The following is a 15,745-nucleotide window of genomic DNA, read 5'->3' on the forward strand; positions in this document are numbered from 1 at the left end:
CACTGCACCACCAGGGAAGCCCTCGCCTGAGTGTGGTTTTTATATACAAACAGACCAATCCAGAGCCCGTGCCTCCAACCACCTCCTCTGTGGGGCTCTCACACTCTGGGCCCCTGAACACCTGCCCTAATTTCCCCAGGGCCAGGTACCAAACGACTAAGGCAGCCCCTATGCCCCACAGCCTCCTGAAATTACTCAAACTGCCCAGTCCTAAGCTTGATCACCCTGCCCCGCCCATCCCTCCCCATGGAAACCACAGTACAGGCTCTCGCCCACATTTCTCCTCTCTGCCTCTGGTGTTTCCCCATGTGACCCTGCATGGCCTGGCGTGCCCCGTCCTCTCGGGAACTGTGAGTCACAAACTGTCTTTTCAGTGGCAGTTTTCTCCCGATCTGTTGGCCTCACTCTGCCTCAGCTTTTCTCTTACTGTGCTGTATGTTAGAGCACTCTGGCTTCAGCTTTGCAGATGGGGGTGGAGGTCGGGGAGGCTGGCAGGTGCTTCTGCATGAGTCATTAACTTAACTAATGACCAACCTCGCTCATCAGCAGAGGCCGTTCTGGAGTCGCCGTGGCAGACCTTTCTCCGCACCGTTTTGGGTGAGTCCGGAGAGGAAATTTTCCTTGGACCTGGGTCATCTCTGCTCCGCAGAGTCCGGGAAGGCCAGAGGATGGCGCTGGTCTCTGCAAAGAGCAGCCTGTGGTCAGGGAAGGCAATCCACCTGGGTCAGAGGCCGCTGACATCACAGGCTAAATGGATGTTCAGGGAGAGACAACTGAGTTACAAGAGGCCGCCCAGAAGTTGTCTGACCTCATGGAAAAATCAATGCACCTCTTGTTTTTGTGTCCTGAAATATTTCATCGGTGATGGTCCTTCCCCAGGTGACAACATATTTTATGACAAAGTGCGGCAGGCTGCTGGGCCTCCGGTGGCTTCAGACACAGCCTGACATCCTTCCCTGTCATTACTGACGAGCCTCACCTGCCTGGGGCTGGAAGGCGATGCTTCCTCCCTGCCCAACTAGGGAGCCTGGGAGGGAGCCCAGATGCCATAAACTCCATCCGTTTCCGGAGAAGATCCCCGTGGCAGTGAGAAGGCTGGAATCCTAGGATGTCAAAGCTAGTGTCAGGGCACCTGGGCCCACCCGAGGCCTGGAGAGAGTCCCCCGCCCTTCAGCAGAGGGTCTGGAGGGAAGGAGGTCCGAGGTTGCATTGCTAGCTAAGGAGAGGGCAGAGACCAAAATGCGAGACTTCTAGTTTCCAGTTCAGCATTGTTTTCTGCTCCTCCAGCGGCTTTTACAAAGTGGACCCCCTCCCTCCTCCCCTCCCTCCTCCCTCCCATCCTTCTGCCCCACCTCCCCGCCCTCCCTCCCTTTTCACAGACAGCAGGGAGCCTTCCACATGCCAGGTACTCCCTGGTGTTTATTTGCTCAGCCCTGTTTGCAGACGGGGCCTTTCAAGGGGTGAGCAGCAGGTAGGAGAAGTCCAGTATCTGGGGGGCCCGGAGCGCAGGAGGTCTGGAGGCACGCTGCTCTCCTGCGGTCCTGCTTCCTGGCTCCTATCCTTGTCCACGCCCCCCCACCCGCCCCGTCTCCTGGGGACCCCCTGCCCCTCAGAGCAGGGCCTCCGGGATCCAGTCAGGGCCAGGTAGGGTCACCTGAGGGTTGGGACAGGCCAAGGTCAGACGGCTTCTCTACATCATCCCTGAGGGGAAACAAGCACAGACACGGTTAACCTGCAGGGGGTGGGGACACAGAGGGGGCTTCAGTCCTCCATCCTTCTCCTCGGGCCAGCTCCTCACGCCCCTGACGATTAGGGGCAGGGGACAGGCCACATGACCTCTCCTGGGGCTCCTTCTGCCTCAGGTCACTTTGTCCTGCCTCTGAGAGGAAGGGGAGCCCCAGGAGCCTCAGTTTCCTCTTCCGCCCCTTCCAGCTGGCTGCTGCGGTCAGTCCCTCTACTGTTCGCCTGTCTGTACCAGGGGCCTGGTGAGCTGAGGCCGGGGTCCCTTCCAGCCCGGCCACGCCCTGGTTGGCGGAGCTAAGGTTCTCAGGGTGGCTCCTGGACCTCCAGCTGTAGGAGCACCTCGGGGGCTTGTTAAGCAGGCAGATTCCCAGGCCCTGTTCCCAATCTCAGGGCTGAAATGGCTGGGTTTGGGGCCTGGAAATCTGCAGGCCTACCAGCACCTCTGGTGAGGCTGCAGGACCAGATGCCTCAAGGGCGGGACCCGGGGTGGAGTCAGCAGAGAGGTTTGGGCAGGCAGTGCAGGCTGGGGTGCCCCTTGTTAACTGGAGAGGAACCTCCGTTTCTCCTGCAGAGTGAATCCAAGCCCATTAGAAACTGAAGGGCACAGCAGAGAAGGAGAGGGGTCTAGCTGGCCTCCACCCCCTGCCTCTCCCTTCTCCACTCAGCCCCTCCCCCAGGCTGATCGCCTTCCCAGAATGGAGATGTCACTCAGCACAGCCTGATCTCAAGAAGCCGAACCCACCACTTAACAGAGATGCAAATCCCTGAGCCCAGGGACTGAGCGTGGCGGAGGTTCTGGGGGTGCAGGGAGGGTGGGATGGGGAGGCTGCCCCAGTGAGGGGGTGGTGCCCGGCTGCTTCCTCTCCACTCCATCAGGTCTGGCACATGCCAGGATACCGGCTCCTGATCCTGGCAAAGGGAAATGAAGTTGCTACCCCTGAGCTAATTAAGGAGGTAGGGAGGCCGGCGGCTGGGAGTTGGCGAGCAGAGTGGTTGCAGTTGCCAAGTGTCCAACACGCTGCCCACGTGCCAGGTCCGGGGGGCGGCGGTGGGAGGTGGGGGAACGGGAATCCTCCTTGAGCAAAGCCAGCTGTTTCGAGGTCAACTCCCCTCCCCCTGCCTGCGTCTGTCAATTCAGCAGATGAGGTGTCTGTCCCCATAGCTGGCACTTCCCAGGGACTTCCCGGAGGAAGGGGACCGAGGCCCCCTGCTAGAAGCTCCTGGCACATGAGGACAGCCTCCAGAGCCGTCCTGTCCAGTACGGAAATCTCTGGCCACATGTAGCTATTTCAACTAAAATCTGCTGCAATGAGGTAAAACGTAAGATTCGGTTCCCGTTTTGCTGTAGCCACATATCCAGCGCTGGAGAGCCATGGGAGGCCGGTGGCCACTGCACTGGGCAGTGCAGGCACAGGACCTTTCCGTTGTCACAGAATATTCTGTTGGCTAATCTTCAGCAACGGGTCCACCTCATGCCTGCAGCGATCATCCTAACAATTGTTTTCACTGCAGCCTAAATCCACGTACGTTACTGTTATGGAAACTTAGGAGAAGAAGCGAACATGCACCCTGCACTGAGACCGCCAATCAACTGAGGCGCATTTATTGAGCCCCTGCTATGTACACATCAGGCGCTGTCCAGAGCCCTGGGGTTGCTGAGCTGAGGGAGACCGTCCCCCACTCTCAGAGAGCAGGGAGCACTGATGTGCACAGCGATAATGTCACCGTCGCTTCTGTGGGACAAGGGCTGTTCTGGAGGCAAGTGTGGAAATCTAAGGGGGCTGAGTTGTTTGGCCAAACCTGGGGTTCAGAGTCAGACTGTGAGGTGTTGCAAGGCTCTGCTCTGTTTTCTGGCACGTTACTGAGAAGATCACCACGAAGGCCGTGTAAGGCTGTGACACAGCGTGTGCTGCAGAAAGACCCACCTTGAACTCCCCATTTAAAGTTTCCCTCTCCCGGGGCTTCCCTGGTGGCGCAGTGGTTAAAAATCCGCCCGCCAATGCAGGGGACACGGGTTCGAGCCCTGGTCCGAGAAGGTCCCACATGCCACGGAGCAACTAAGCCCATGTGCCACAACTACTGAGCCTGCGTGCCACAACTACCGAAGCCCATGCGCCACAACTACTGAAGCCTGTGCACCTACAGCCTGTGCTCTGCAACAAGAGAAGCCACCGCGGTGAGAAGCCCGCGCACCGCAACGAAGAGTAGCCCCCGTTCGCCGCAAGTAGAGAAAGCCCACGCGCAGCAATGAATACCCAATGCAGCCATAAATAAATAAAATAAATTTTTAAAAAAGTTTCCTCTCCCAACGTAACCTCTCTGTAGCACGTTGGTCATGCTCTACCACACCAGCCACATAGCAATAACCCCACAACTACACCTGCAGACTCTCACTTCCGCACGCCAGACCCTTATACACACAGCGGTGTCGGGTTCATTTCCACTCAGCTATGCCACTAGCACCTCATACTCGGTGTATCCCAGACTGAACACACCCGTGCCTCTTTCCAGCTCTGCATCTGACTCTCCTCTCTGCTGCTGGCTAGTGGTCTTTTGAGATTCAACTCCTTGTCACATCCACTGGGAACTTCCCCTAACTTCTCCTGGCCTTTCCCACCACAGCCCCAGCCTGCACTGGGTCATCCATCCACCTTCTGTGTTGTATCCTGTGTCTGTGTCTGTGGTCACTCTCTTGGGATCCTGTGAGCCCTTTGAGGGCAGGACACTGCGTTCCTTCTGTGTAGTTCTTGGGTTATTCTAGTTCTTAGCACATAGCAGAGGTTCAATAAATATTCCTTAAATAAGTGGTTCTCCCCAAATAGTGATTGACAGATAGTGGTTGGACAACAGGTGACCCAACTGTGTAGGAATGAAAAATAATGAACCTCAGAACAGTCCTGTAATCAATCCCCTATACCAGGAGTCGGGCAATTTTTTCTTAAAGGGACAAATAATTAATATCTTAGGACTTGCGAGCAATGCAGCCTCTGCTTCAACTCTTCAATTCTGCTTTTGTAGCATGAAAGCAGGCGTGGACCTTACACAAACAAATGGGCACACTGCTCCAACAACTGCAGGCCATAGTTTGCCCTCCCCTGCCCTACGCTAAACACAGCTGGGCTTGAGGACATAGTAGGAAGACTTCTCTCAGGTGGGGCCTGTCCTTTTGTTACTTATGGTCCCGACAGAAACACTGTGTGTGTGTGTGTGTGTGTGTGTGTGCGCGCGCACACGCGCGTGTGTGTGTATGTGTGTGTTTGTGTACATCTGTGTCCACTCACACATATGCTCAAAAAAGTTGCTTACCTTCCCTGGGCCTCATTTCAGCATCTGTTAAGGGAATGACCAACGTATGGGTTTATTCCCACTCCCCAAGCAATGCTTGCTTTTTTCTTTTGTTTTTTCCAGCACGTTCTCCACTCCCCATCCCTCACTCTCATCACGGTCACAGGTGGCATCAGTGCCATCGGCAGAGGCCAAGGATGGCAGAGTTGGAGGGGGTGGCGGGAGCCCTGTCCAGGGCAGATCTTGACTCACAGAGCTTTGGGACTAGGAAGTGCGAAATTATCTGGGAATATGTAAAACATTCCAAATAGGGAACAGGTTTCCAGTTTCCTGTGGCAAGACGCACAGGCTTGGGGGAGGCCAGGCCCTCCACCTCCCGCCTGCCCCCCAGCCCCAAGCCTCTACTTTTTCATCTTGAAACGAGGACCGTCCCCCCAGTCCTGGCTCCAGCCTCACCAGGACTTGAGGTCTGCGGCTATGAATGCACTTTGTAAACAGCTCAGGCTGGACACATGTAAGGAATTAGAGGGTTATTTTTCTGGATTCTGGACCTAGAAGCCAGGCCCTAAGACATGAAGTAATGCTTTGTGTTTTGTTTTGTTTTGTTTTTCTTTGCAAATAGGAGGCTGGAAAGGGTGGAAGGAAGTGGTGGGACCAGAGACAAAATGGACAAGGAGAAAAGATGAGACGTTGGCTTGAGGTTTTTATCGTAAGATGGAGCTGCTCTCAGAGGGTTCTGGTTGCCCTCCGTGCGCGCTCCCATCCCCTCCCTGGCCTCCTCTGCTTCCCTCTGTTCCTTCCATTGTTCTAGAGCCATGCTGCCTCCCCTCCCCCTCGGAAGGTAGGGACCAGGCCCCTGGGGGGAGAACACAAGGGGGCTGGAGGGACGGAAAGGCCGGGGAGGGGCTGCCAGCTTGTGCCAAGCATGCAGTGCAGTCACCGTGTTCGTTTTTTAAAAGTCAAATCCCTCGTCGTTGGGCTCCCCCACCATCCCCAGAGCCCCTCTATTATCCTTAGGCCATTTGGTAGTTGTTGCTATGGAGACCACAAGCAAAATGGCATATGCAAATCAACACAAGCAATAACAGCGGGAAAGGGCGGGAGAAGCCGGCGGTGGGGCGGGTGGAGGGCGGCCCGGGAACGCTTCCGCCTGCACCCATCTAGCTTGAGGAAGAAAGGACTCTCGGAGGGTCCGGGCACAGGTCAAGGAGGCTCCAATACGAAGACCTCTCGGCCTGGGAAAATGCAAAGAGAGGGGCTGGTTCCCCCTCCCCAGCCTCAAGCATTAACAGGGGCTGGGAGTGGGTGCAGGGCATGCAGAGGGGGAGCTGGCTTTGGGGGAAGACCCCCACGCTAGGCAAGGCCCTCTTGGCCAGGAGACTCCTGGCTTACAGCCACTTTGGGATGAGCCAGGAAAGATCGGCCCTCCAAACCCGGGTCCAAACCCGGGTCCAAACCCAGGCTCAGCCAGGCCCCTCCACGCCCTCCCTTTGGAAATAGTCTGTGCCCTTCCTCTTCCGTCGACGTCTGGCTGTGCCAAGAGGCAACTGAACAGCTCAGTTTTCAAGAGGAAAAACCGCAGCCCCCAAAAATAGAAATATGTGAACCTGAGGCTTCTTGATTGAAATAAGGACTGACTCCGTGGAACGGAGATTTGGGGGACTTTCCCCTTTTTCCTAGAGGTTTCCCAATCCAGGCTGATCAAAGCCACGGCAGATGCGCTCCGATTGGCTGCGTGAAACCAGGGCCCCAGGACGCTGGGCTCAGAAGCCACCACCGAGAGAAAAGGCAGAGCCCCGCTGATTCCCTGTCCAGGCTGAGTGTGGGAACAAGCGCTCGTGTTCTCAGGGATGTTCTGTGAAGCAGAGATTAGCGCTCAGTGTGGAACCGCTGTCTGAACTTCAACCCAAGCTGCCAAAGCTTCTAACTAGAATACACGGTCTGCAGAATTTGCTGGAACCTGGACCGGGGAGGGCCTGCCGCAGGGCTGCTGCCCGGCTCTGCACTCTCCCCCATGCCCCACCCCGCCCACATTCTGCATCTCACCTGGTTCTGCTTTCCCGGTCTCTTTCTCTCAAGCCTTTCTCTTTTGATATCTTGCCAAACGGACGTGGTGGGGTTCCTGTCACCAGCTCCGAGCTCAAGCTGCCACAAGGGGATCCTGCTTTCCTCCAGGGGTGTCATCTCCCCCTCCAGTGAGGTGTAGTACCCAGGGCGGTGTGATGCTGGGTGCCCACCTCCCTCCACAGAAGACAAAGGGACCAGTTCTGCATCCCCTGCCCTGGGACAGCCAGGGGTAGCCGTGTCCTGAGCTCAGCCAGACACTCTCCTGGGACTCTGATCCCTGAACAGGGGTCTCAGGGTGGTCAGGAATTGGATGGTGTCCTTCTCGGTGCTACCACAGCTGCAGCCCCTGCTGCCAGCACCCCAAACTCTGTGAGCACCCCTCCCACACCAGAGCCTGCCCATAAATCTCTTTTGCTTCCGTTGGCCGGGGAGGCTTCTGTGTCTGCAGCCAAGGACTCTTCCATTTCCTCACCTCGGTGGTGAGCTTACCAAGATGGGAGGCCCCCGGCAGCAACATCTGTGTCCCCTCAATGCGACAGGTGGGCCTGGCGCCTGGTGCTACCTTCAAAGGAGCAGAGAGAATTCTAGGGGAGTGAGGAGAAGCTCCGAGCCGCAGGGCCGGGCAGTTTAGCCCCGGAAGGGACCCGGGGCCATGCTTAGTCCCAGCCCCCCATTTCACAGCAAGAAACAGGCTTGCCGAGGGCACATGGCAGCTGTCTGTCCAACCGGAGCCACCACCTGGCTCAGGAGACCGGTTTTCCTGATGCTTTGAGGCTCCAGAAATGGAGTTTCTCGCCCCTTGAAGTCTCCTGAGCAGAAGGGGCTCCCCGAGTCCCTTTGCTGCCCCTGCATGTCACCGGGGGCCTTCACTTTGCCCTGGAACCCCCCCAGGATCTGCCCCACTCAGCTCCACTTTCTCCTCTCGGTACCCCAGGGTTTCAGCTCCCAGGCTGCCCGCAGGGTTTGTGCTGATTTCCAGGTGCAAAGTGAAGTTGAGCAGGTCCCTCCCGCCGCCTACACACACAGCTGCAGGAACCCATATGGGGGCACTGGGGGGCAGCTGGAGAGCTGAGCTGGGCTGCAGGAAGGCAGTGGGACAGTCACTGTGGTCACAGGGGAACAAGTCCCCGATGAGGACAGGGGAGGCAGACAATCAGAGGGGTTTCCTCCCTCTCGGCCGGAAACGGTCTCAGGGAGCACCTCTGCTCCAATGGCTTTTCAAGCAGTGATGGCCGAGTCCCCTCCCTGGCAAAGTTCAGCTTCCGGCGTGTTCCGCGCTCTCACCTGCTGCCTACTCTATGCTCTTCATCAGCCTCCTTCTCTCATCCATCTGGGTGATGCTCCTTCCTGCTTCTCTCTCTCCCGTCCTCTTTCTACAAATGTGCACGTCTGCATCCCACCTTGAAGAAACCCTTGACCGACCCTATACCTCACCCTTGACCCCCTCTCTATTTTCTTTCCCAGGCTAATAAAACAGAGAGGACACTTGCGCTGGACACTCCAGACCACGGCCGTCAGCATAAGGAAGGCCAGTCACACACCCCGGAATCCACGGCTTTGACGGTTCTGGGCCCAGGGCGGCAAGTGTGTACGAGAGGTCACGAGGGGGCAAGGCCGGGTGAGAGGAGAAGGTGACCTCGACCTTGAGGAGGGCTCCAGGAAGACTTGGGAACTCTGGTGGTTCAGCCAGGCCAACTGGTGAGGACAGTCTCTAGAAGGACGGAAAGGGCTGGGGAGTGGCGGGACCGTCCCTTCAGCATCACAGTCCCCCTGCAACCCATGCTCCCCACTCAGGTGTGTTGGATGCAGCAGCCAGCACCCCTGGATCTGGCAGTTTTGTCTGGGTGGCTTGGGATGGCTTGATAGGATCGCTTCCTCTGGGACTCTCGGGCATCGTGTGTCTGGCTAAGTTTGCCATAACGATGGTCAGTGAAGGAGGCAGGGGAGGGAGGAATGGCCATGGAAACGTTTGGTTCACTGGAAGAGGAATTATAACTGGGTGGGACGAGGCGGCTGGGCAGTGTAGCGGCTAAAGCACAGCCTGGGAACCAAGCTGCATGGGTCAGAGCCCTGAACCTCAGATTCGCCAGCCTGATGGTTCACGAGCAGGGATCAGGGGCTCACTCTGCGGCCAGCTTCTTGGGCAACCTGGGCACCCCCTCCAACTGGGACCCGGGGTCCCCAACATTGACGGACATTCAGCATCCCTCTGGGCCAGCCGATGCACAGCACCCCGGCAGTGGCGCCCTGACTAACGGCGCCAGGGCAGGCACGGAGCTGGAGAGCTGAGCAGGGGACCCGCCAACACCTGCGGAGGCTCCTTGTTGATAAAGAGGGGCAGGGATTCTCGGGGGCGTGTGCGCACGCCTCTAAAGGGGGAAAGGCTCGCCTCGCTCAGTCTCTGCGCAAGTCTCAGGAGTTGGGAGCACAAAGCCGCCTTCCACCCAGGGTACTGCTCACTTGGCAAGTGACCCACAGCTTGGGCCGCGTGGGCCAAAAGCAGCAAAGGCAGTGGCGACTGAGAAGTCGAAGTGGTGCTCTTTCCAAATGAAATCACCCAGGCTGGCCGCTGACGCGCCCTCGTCAGGGACGGAGGGTGGCCGGTTTTGACACTTGCAGAATTTGAACGGCACGTATAGAGCCCCAGGAAATGCTGCCCGACGACAGTGGCGGGACCCAAGGTGACAGGCCACGCATTTCTCGCAGGACCAACTGCGTTTACCATATTCTATCTCTCAAATTAGGGATGGAGACTAGGATTCCAGGACCATGAGCCTGGTCCTCATAGCCACCACTGGCAGGCACTGCATTTTTGCCCAACAGAGAAGGAGATGGAGACAAAGCGGTGGTCATTTGCTAAAAGCCACGGAGCTGTGACGTGGCGGGGTGGTAGGAACTTGGGTCTGGTTAGGACAAAGGCCCTCTTCCTTTTTTCCTCGTTCATGGTAATTATTCCCCACGACCAGATTATGAGAAGAGGGACCTCTGTGCCTGTGCAACTGGTATTTTATTTATTTACTTACTTATTTAATTTTAATTTTAATTTTTTTTTGGCGATACGCGGGCCTCTCACTGTTGTGGTCTCTCCCGCTGCGGAACACAGGCTCCGGACGCGCAGGCTCAGCGGCCATGGCTCACGGGCCCAGCCGCTCCGCGACATGTGGGATCTTCCCGGACCGGGGCACGAACCCGTGTCCCCTGCATCGGCAGACGGACTCCCACCCACTGCGCCACCAGGGGAGCCCTGCAATTGGTATTTTCACTGCTATTTTTTATAATCGAGGCCACTGCGTCACAGGGGGCTGCATTTTAACTCACGCGTTTGTTCAGCACCAATACCTGCTAGACCGCACGTGCTGCCGGGACTGTCGGATGTGTTAGCGGCACCCCCGGCTGCCACGATGCCTGGCATGGCCAAGAGTGTGCTTTATGGTTAGTCTACCTTACCCAGGCTTACACAATTCATTAAGGGAGAGTTTGGCTTCAAATGCAGAATGATCCAGAGTCTTTCCTTGACGTCACTCTTTCCCGAATGACTAAGCTAGTGAATTTACAGTTTTATGTGAAGTTTCCGTTTTTTTTGCCCAAATTGAGGGAAATCAATCTGGACCCTCAACCACTGCGCCACCAGGGAAGCCCAACAATTCGGTTTTTAAGTTTTCTTTCTTTCTTTCAATTTTTAGGGATTTTTTAAAAAAATTGAAGTATAGTTGATTTACAATGTTATGTTAGATTCAGGTGCAATTCAACTTTTTTTAATGGGAAAATGATTTGGACATACGCTTCACCAAATTTTTATATATATTAAAAAATATATATTTATTATATATATAAATATAATCAAAAAATATATATATAAAAGCAGCTGAAGCCACGCTCAGCATCATCAATCCTTAGAGCTTCCCGGGATCAGGGGGGCCTTTGCTGTGACCGCATCAGAGGCTCATTTCTCCCTCTGTTCAGTCCTGCTACCTTCACTCCCCAGAGGTGTCGGTCCTCAGGCCGCTCCCCAACAGACTTTGTCACAGAAATCTCTGTCTTAGAGTACGTTTCCCATAAACCCAGACTATGACGAGGGAATTTCCCAAACACCTTGCTAGTCATTGAAAATTAGTCTCAGGTTCCTTCTGGAGAGCTCTCTCCTATTTTTTAAAACCAGGACAACTTTCCCCCCAAATACCAATATCCACTTTGAACAGCTGGGGGCTCTCGGCCTGGGTGGGGGGCTCGCCTTACTTGAGTCCTTTTTGGAAGCAGGGTACAACAAAGCAACAGCAGAGGCAGACCTACCGTGGCCTTTCATACAACCACGTCCTGGAGGGAAGCTAGCAAACGAACTGAAATGGGGGGATTTTTCATCAGGCCGTTATCTGTTAATCACTCTGCGTGCTTTCCTCCGTGGCTACCTTAATTACATACTTTCCAATAGAGTTAACCTCTGCTCCACTGAAAATCTGTAGCAGAAACAAACCCAGACCCAATGGCTATCCAAGGTAGGACAAGAGGGAGAAAGCCAGTCATCTTACTGTGGTTGGGACTCAGAGTCCAAGTGACACCTGGATCCAGAGACAGGGCAGAGATGGGAGAGAGCTCTGATCGGCCAGCAGCTAGCCAGAGATGTGGCCTGTTAAGGCAGTGTGGACAGAGCAGGCGTTAACACAAAGACCTGGATTTGAATCCCAGCTTTGCCACCTGTTGGCTGGGCATGTCCCCTAACCTCAGTTGCAGTTGCCCAATCTATAAAGTGGAGTCATAATATCTTCCACGTGCCCTAGTGCCCAGGCCAGGACTTGGAACATTGCAGGGGCTCAAGCAAGGCTGGATGTCCACTAGAGCCTGCGTCATCAGACAACAAGTGCGTCCAAAGTAAGAAAACTGGCAGCTCGTTTAACTTATGCAGAATGATCAAAGGGAATTTCTGGTTTTTTAAGAGTGTATTATTATTATATACATGCTGTTGTGGGCTGAACTATCTCTCCCGCAGATTCGTATGTTGAAGTCCTAACCCCTAGCACCTCAGCTTATATTTGGAAAGAGTGTCTTTTAAAAGATGATTAAGTTGAAATGAGATCATTGGGATGGGCCTTAATCCAGTATGACTGGTGACCTTATAAGGAGAGATTAGGAAACAGACACACACAGAGGGACAACCATGTGAGGACACAGGGAGAAGACGCCATCTGCAAGGCAAGGAGAGAAGCCTAAGAAGAAACCAGAGACTTCTGGCCTCAAGGACAGGGAGACAATAGGTTTCTGTGTTTAAGCCACCTGGTCTGTGGTGCTTTATTACGGCAGCCACAGGACACTGACGCAGATGCCCATGTATAGAATATACATTCCTGTTTCCACCTTTGCAAACCCCAGGTGTCTCAGGGCAAAACCCTGTGTGCAGCCCCTGCTTCCTGGATCCCTCCACTTAAATGAGCCCATGGCTAGGCTTCCCTGGCTCTCATCTTGGCACTGTCCTGTCGGTGGGAAGCATCCAGGCTGGCTGTGGAAGAGCTACACCATCACCCTGGCACAGCCAAGAAAGTCACCCCCAAACCAGAAGGGAATGGGCTTGGAAACCCCCCACTGTTTGGAGTCATCTGTCAGACACCTCCCCTCCGGTGAAACCTCCTGGGACTTACCATCAGAGCTAGAAACATAGCCCCGCTCCCTCCAAAGCCAACCAGCTCCTCTATGGGCCCAGCCCCCTTCCCCGAGCTCACCCACCTACTCCCACCAGCCCCATCAGAGCCCAGGTTCAGCCCAGATACAGGGGTTTGGCCTGTGCTGGCTGCGTCCCGGCCCGGGCATCACAGCAAGGTGTGGCCTGTCCTGCAAGGGCCCAAGAGCCCAGGCTTGCAACGGGGGAGGAGGGGTCATCAACGGGCCCCATCACCCCCTGGGGAGCTAACGCAGTCCTTGGCACCCACCCGATGGACCCAGCTCGCTGGGCAAGCACAGATGAACGTGCCTGCTGCCGGCTAATTATGTTTATTTACAGAGTCCAGGAAAAAGGCGGAGGTGGCGTCTCAGGAAAGTTTGCATTAATAAGGCAGGAGGCAGAGGCAGCCCGTGGATACGTGCTTTTCATTATAGGCACAGCAGACATTGTCAGCTTGGTCGCGCTTCTCTTGGCTGCAGGATGGAGAAGAGGGGAGAGAGGAGGCTGCAGGCTGGGGATTGCGGGAGGGGAGGGAGGGCGACTGGGAGATGGAGACCCAGGGGCCAAAGGGGAAGGGGGAGAGAGAGGAGGGAGGAGAGAGGGGAATGCTGGCGGGAGAGGGCAGAGTGGCTGGGAGGCTGGGGAGAGCAGGAGGAAAGGGGTCGGAGAAGCCTGCCTGCCCCTCTCAGGAGCCACTGGAAAACTCTCTGATCTGCCCCTGGAGACCTCCATCCCTGGGCGGCTCCTCCAGAAAGAAGCCGGGCTACGGCCTCGCTATCTCCCTCTCCCCTCCTGGTGTCCCGAGAGCCCTGTGGTCCCAGGGCGGGTCACTTGCACCGCAGCCTGGGGAAGGCCCCGGGGAGGTCAAGACTGAGCCAGGGGTCCCCCCGGCCTGGGCAGAACTGGCAGCCTCAGATCTGGCGGGCAGCAACGTAGCTCCATGAGGAAATGATGATTTCAGGCTCCACTCTCCCCACCTCTTCCACGAGCCTCTGCCCCGCTGGCCCTGGATCACAGATACTCTGAGTACGTGTCCCTTTATCCCTCTCTGTGCCCTGCCCCTCCCCAAACCTTTGGGCACAAGTAACCTAAACCCAGCTGGGGGTTCCTGGACTTATACCTCGAAGAAGGAGGAACAATGGGCATTTCAAAACTCAGGGACGAAAGTAACCCCACGCCTCCCCCATCCCCCTCCCCCTCGGCCTCTTGCCACACATGCATATATGACCATGTACACACACAAACACATACACACACGCACACGGGTATGTACACACGCAGGCATATACATACACACGTGTACATGTACACACAGGCATGCAGACACACCCCATTAAAATTAAGGAGCACAAAGCCAGCGGCCCTTTGTCAATCTGTTGTACAATGTGCGCGGCCCCACCCTCAGCCGCCAGGGCTCATCGGTTCCTGCCAACAGAGGTGCCTGTGGTATGGACGATGCCGGGTCCCTGGATCTGAATTCTCCCTTCCAAGTCCCTCTGCAGGGAGGGAACCTCCAGGCCCACCGACAGCGCTGGTTCCCCCAGTAGACACCCACTGGGAGCCAGCTGCTCGCCCAGTCCTGTGACAGGCCCGGGGACACACACAGGGTGACAGGCCCAGCCCTCTCCCCAGGACGAGCCAGCTGAGGAGCCGGAACTGTTCAGAGCCCTTGTGGTGGATCCCGCCTGGGGGAGGCACTAAAATACAGCCCCCCAGTCCCCTGCGCTAGGCTGATGTAGCGGGTCTGGGTTGGTTGTGGGGTTCCTGGGGTCCTGGAAGGCAGGGGTCTACGGAGGTGGATGAGAAATGAGCTCCCCGGCCGCCCTGCTGACCACAGAGATGCTGAGAAGTGAAGGGGCCAGAGATCCGTCCTGGGTCCCATGGATTGGGTCGGGGGCCTTGAGACACAGCCTCTTGCTGAAACCACTGGCCTGCAGAGAATCAACCTACACGTCCCCCCACCGCCTCCTGCAACCTTTGGGGGCAGCAAATTGCACCCTTCACACCTCCAGATCCGAACGTCTCAGCTTCTCTCTCCCGCTGTTCTGTGCAAGGACAGCCTTGATTCTGCCGAAATAAAAGCAAACAACAGAAAGCAAAACAAACCCACAGCGGGACATCGCCTCTTGCAGATGCAGACTGTGTCTGCAGCCTCCGCCACTCCAGGATGGCAGGCAGCCTCCCCCCCCCCCACCCCCCGCTGTCCCTTGCTCCTGGGCTGGAGGAAATTGCCCAACACGTGGGCGGCCTTCCCTGTCGCCCGCAGATCCTCAGAGACCCCACCCCAAGGCAACGGAAGTCACACCGGACATCCTGCTTCTCTCTCCGGCCCTAGGCTCGGTATGCAGTCCGCCCGGTGCTGGATTCTGTGTGCAAGGGGTGTGAGTGTGGGTACCCAGTGCTATGATGCTGAGAACCGCTGCCGGGGAGCCCTCCCACACGCACTGGCTACTCATCACATCTGCAGCGATCCTCCAGCGGGCACCTGGTGTACACCACCCATCGTCTCCAGGGTTTATGGAGCATCTCACAGACGATTCAATACGTTAGGAACTCTGATGATACCCAGTTTACAGATGAGGAATGACACACAGAGAAGTTAAGTAACTTGCCTAAAGTCACACAGCCTGGGACTTCAGTCCAGGCGCTTTGCTTGCAAACTCTGTGTGCTTCGTCATTTTTGTCCTGCTTCCCTATCTAGGGTCATCCCCTAGGGGCCACAAATGACTGGTAGGATTTTACCTTGAATTTGGATTTTCTGGTGCAATGGATTCAGGTCCGAAAGGTAATCTGCAGCTAAGGACACAGCAGGTGATGGGAAGGTTGGGAGCCTCCCCCACAAATAAACTCACCAACTTATGGTCTTGCCCGCTCCCTAGGTATATCATTTTCGCTTTAAAATGACCTTTATTAGTTCTGGCTGTAAGGAAGATCATCTATAAGGAAAAAAGTAAAGTTATAATCCAATAATCTACCAAACCAGAGAAAATCATTATTAAA

The 15,745-nt window shown here is 55.8% G+C and overlaps 1 long non-coding RNA gene across 1 annotated transcript; it reads right to left on the bottom strand.

The window, feature by feature from the left end:
- Window positions 1–1,585: 1,585 nt before the first annotated feature.
- LOC116745932 lies at window positions 1,586–14,913 on the bottom strand. The gene is made up of 3 exons (XR_004347584.1): window positions 11,622–14,913; window positions 2,486–2,652; window positions 1,586–1,701 (listed from the first exon to the last, which is right to left on the bottom strand). It is a non-coding gene; the product is annotated as an uncharacterized LOC116745932 (long non-coding RNA).
- Between the last annotated feature and the right edge of the window lie 832 nt (window positions 14,914–15,745).

This window comes from Phocoena sinus, chromosome 20, assembly GCF_008692025.1.
Source record: "Phocoena sinus isolate mPhoSin1 chromosome 20, mPhoSin1.pri, whole genome shotgun sequence".
NCBI classification, from domain to species: Eukaryota; Metazoa; Chordata; class Mammalia; order Artiodactyla; family Phocoenidae; genus Phocoena; species Phocoena sinus.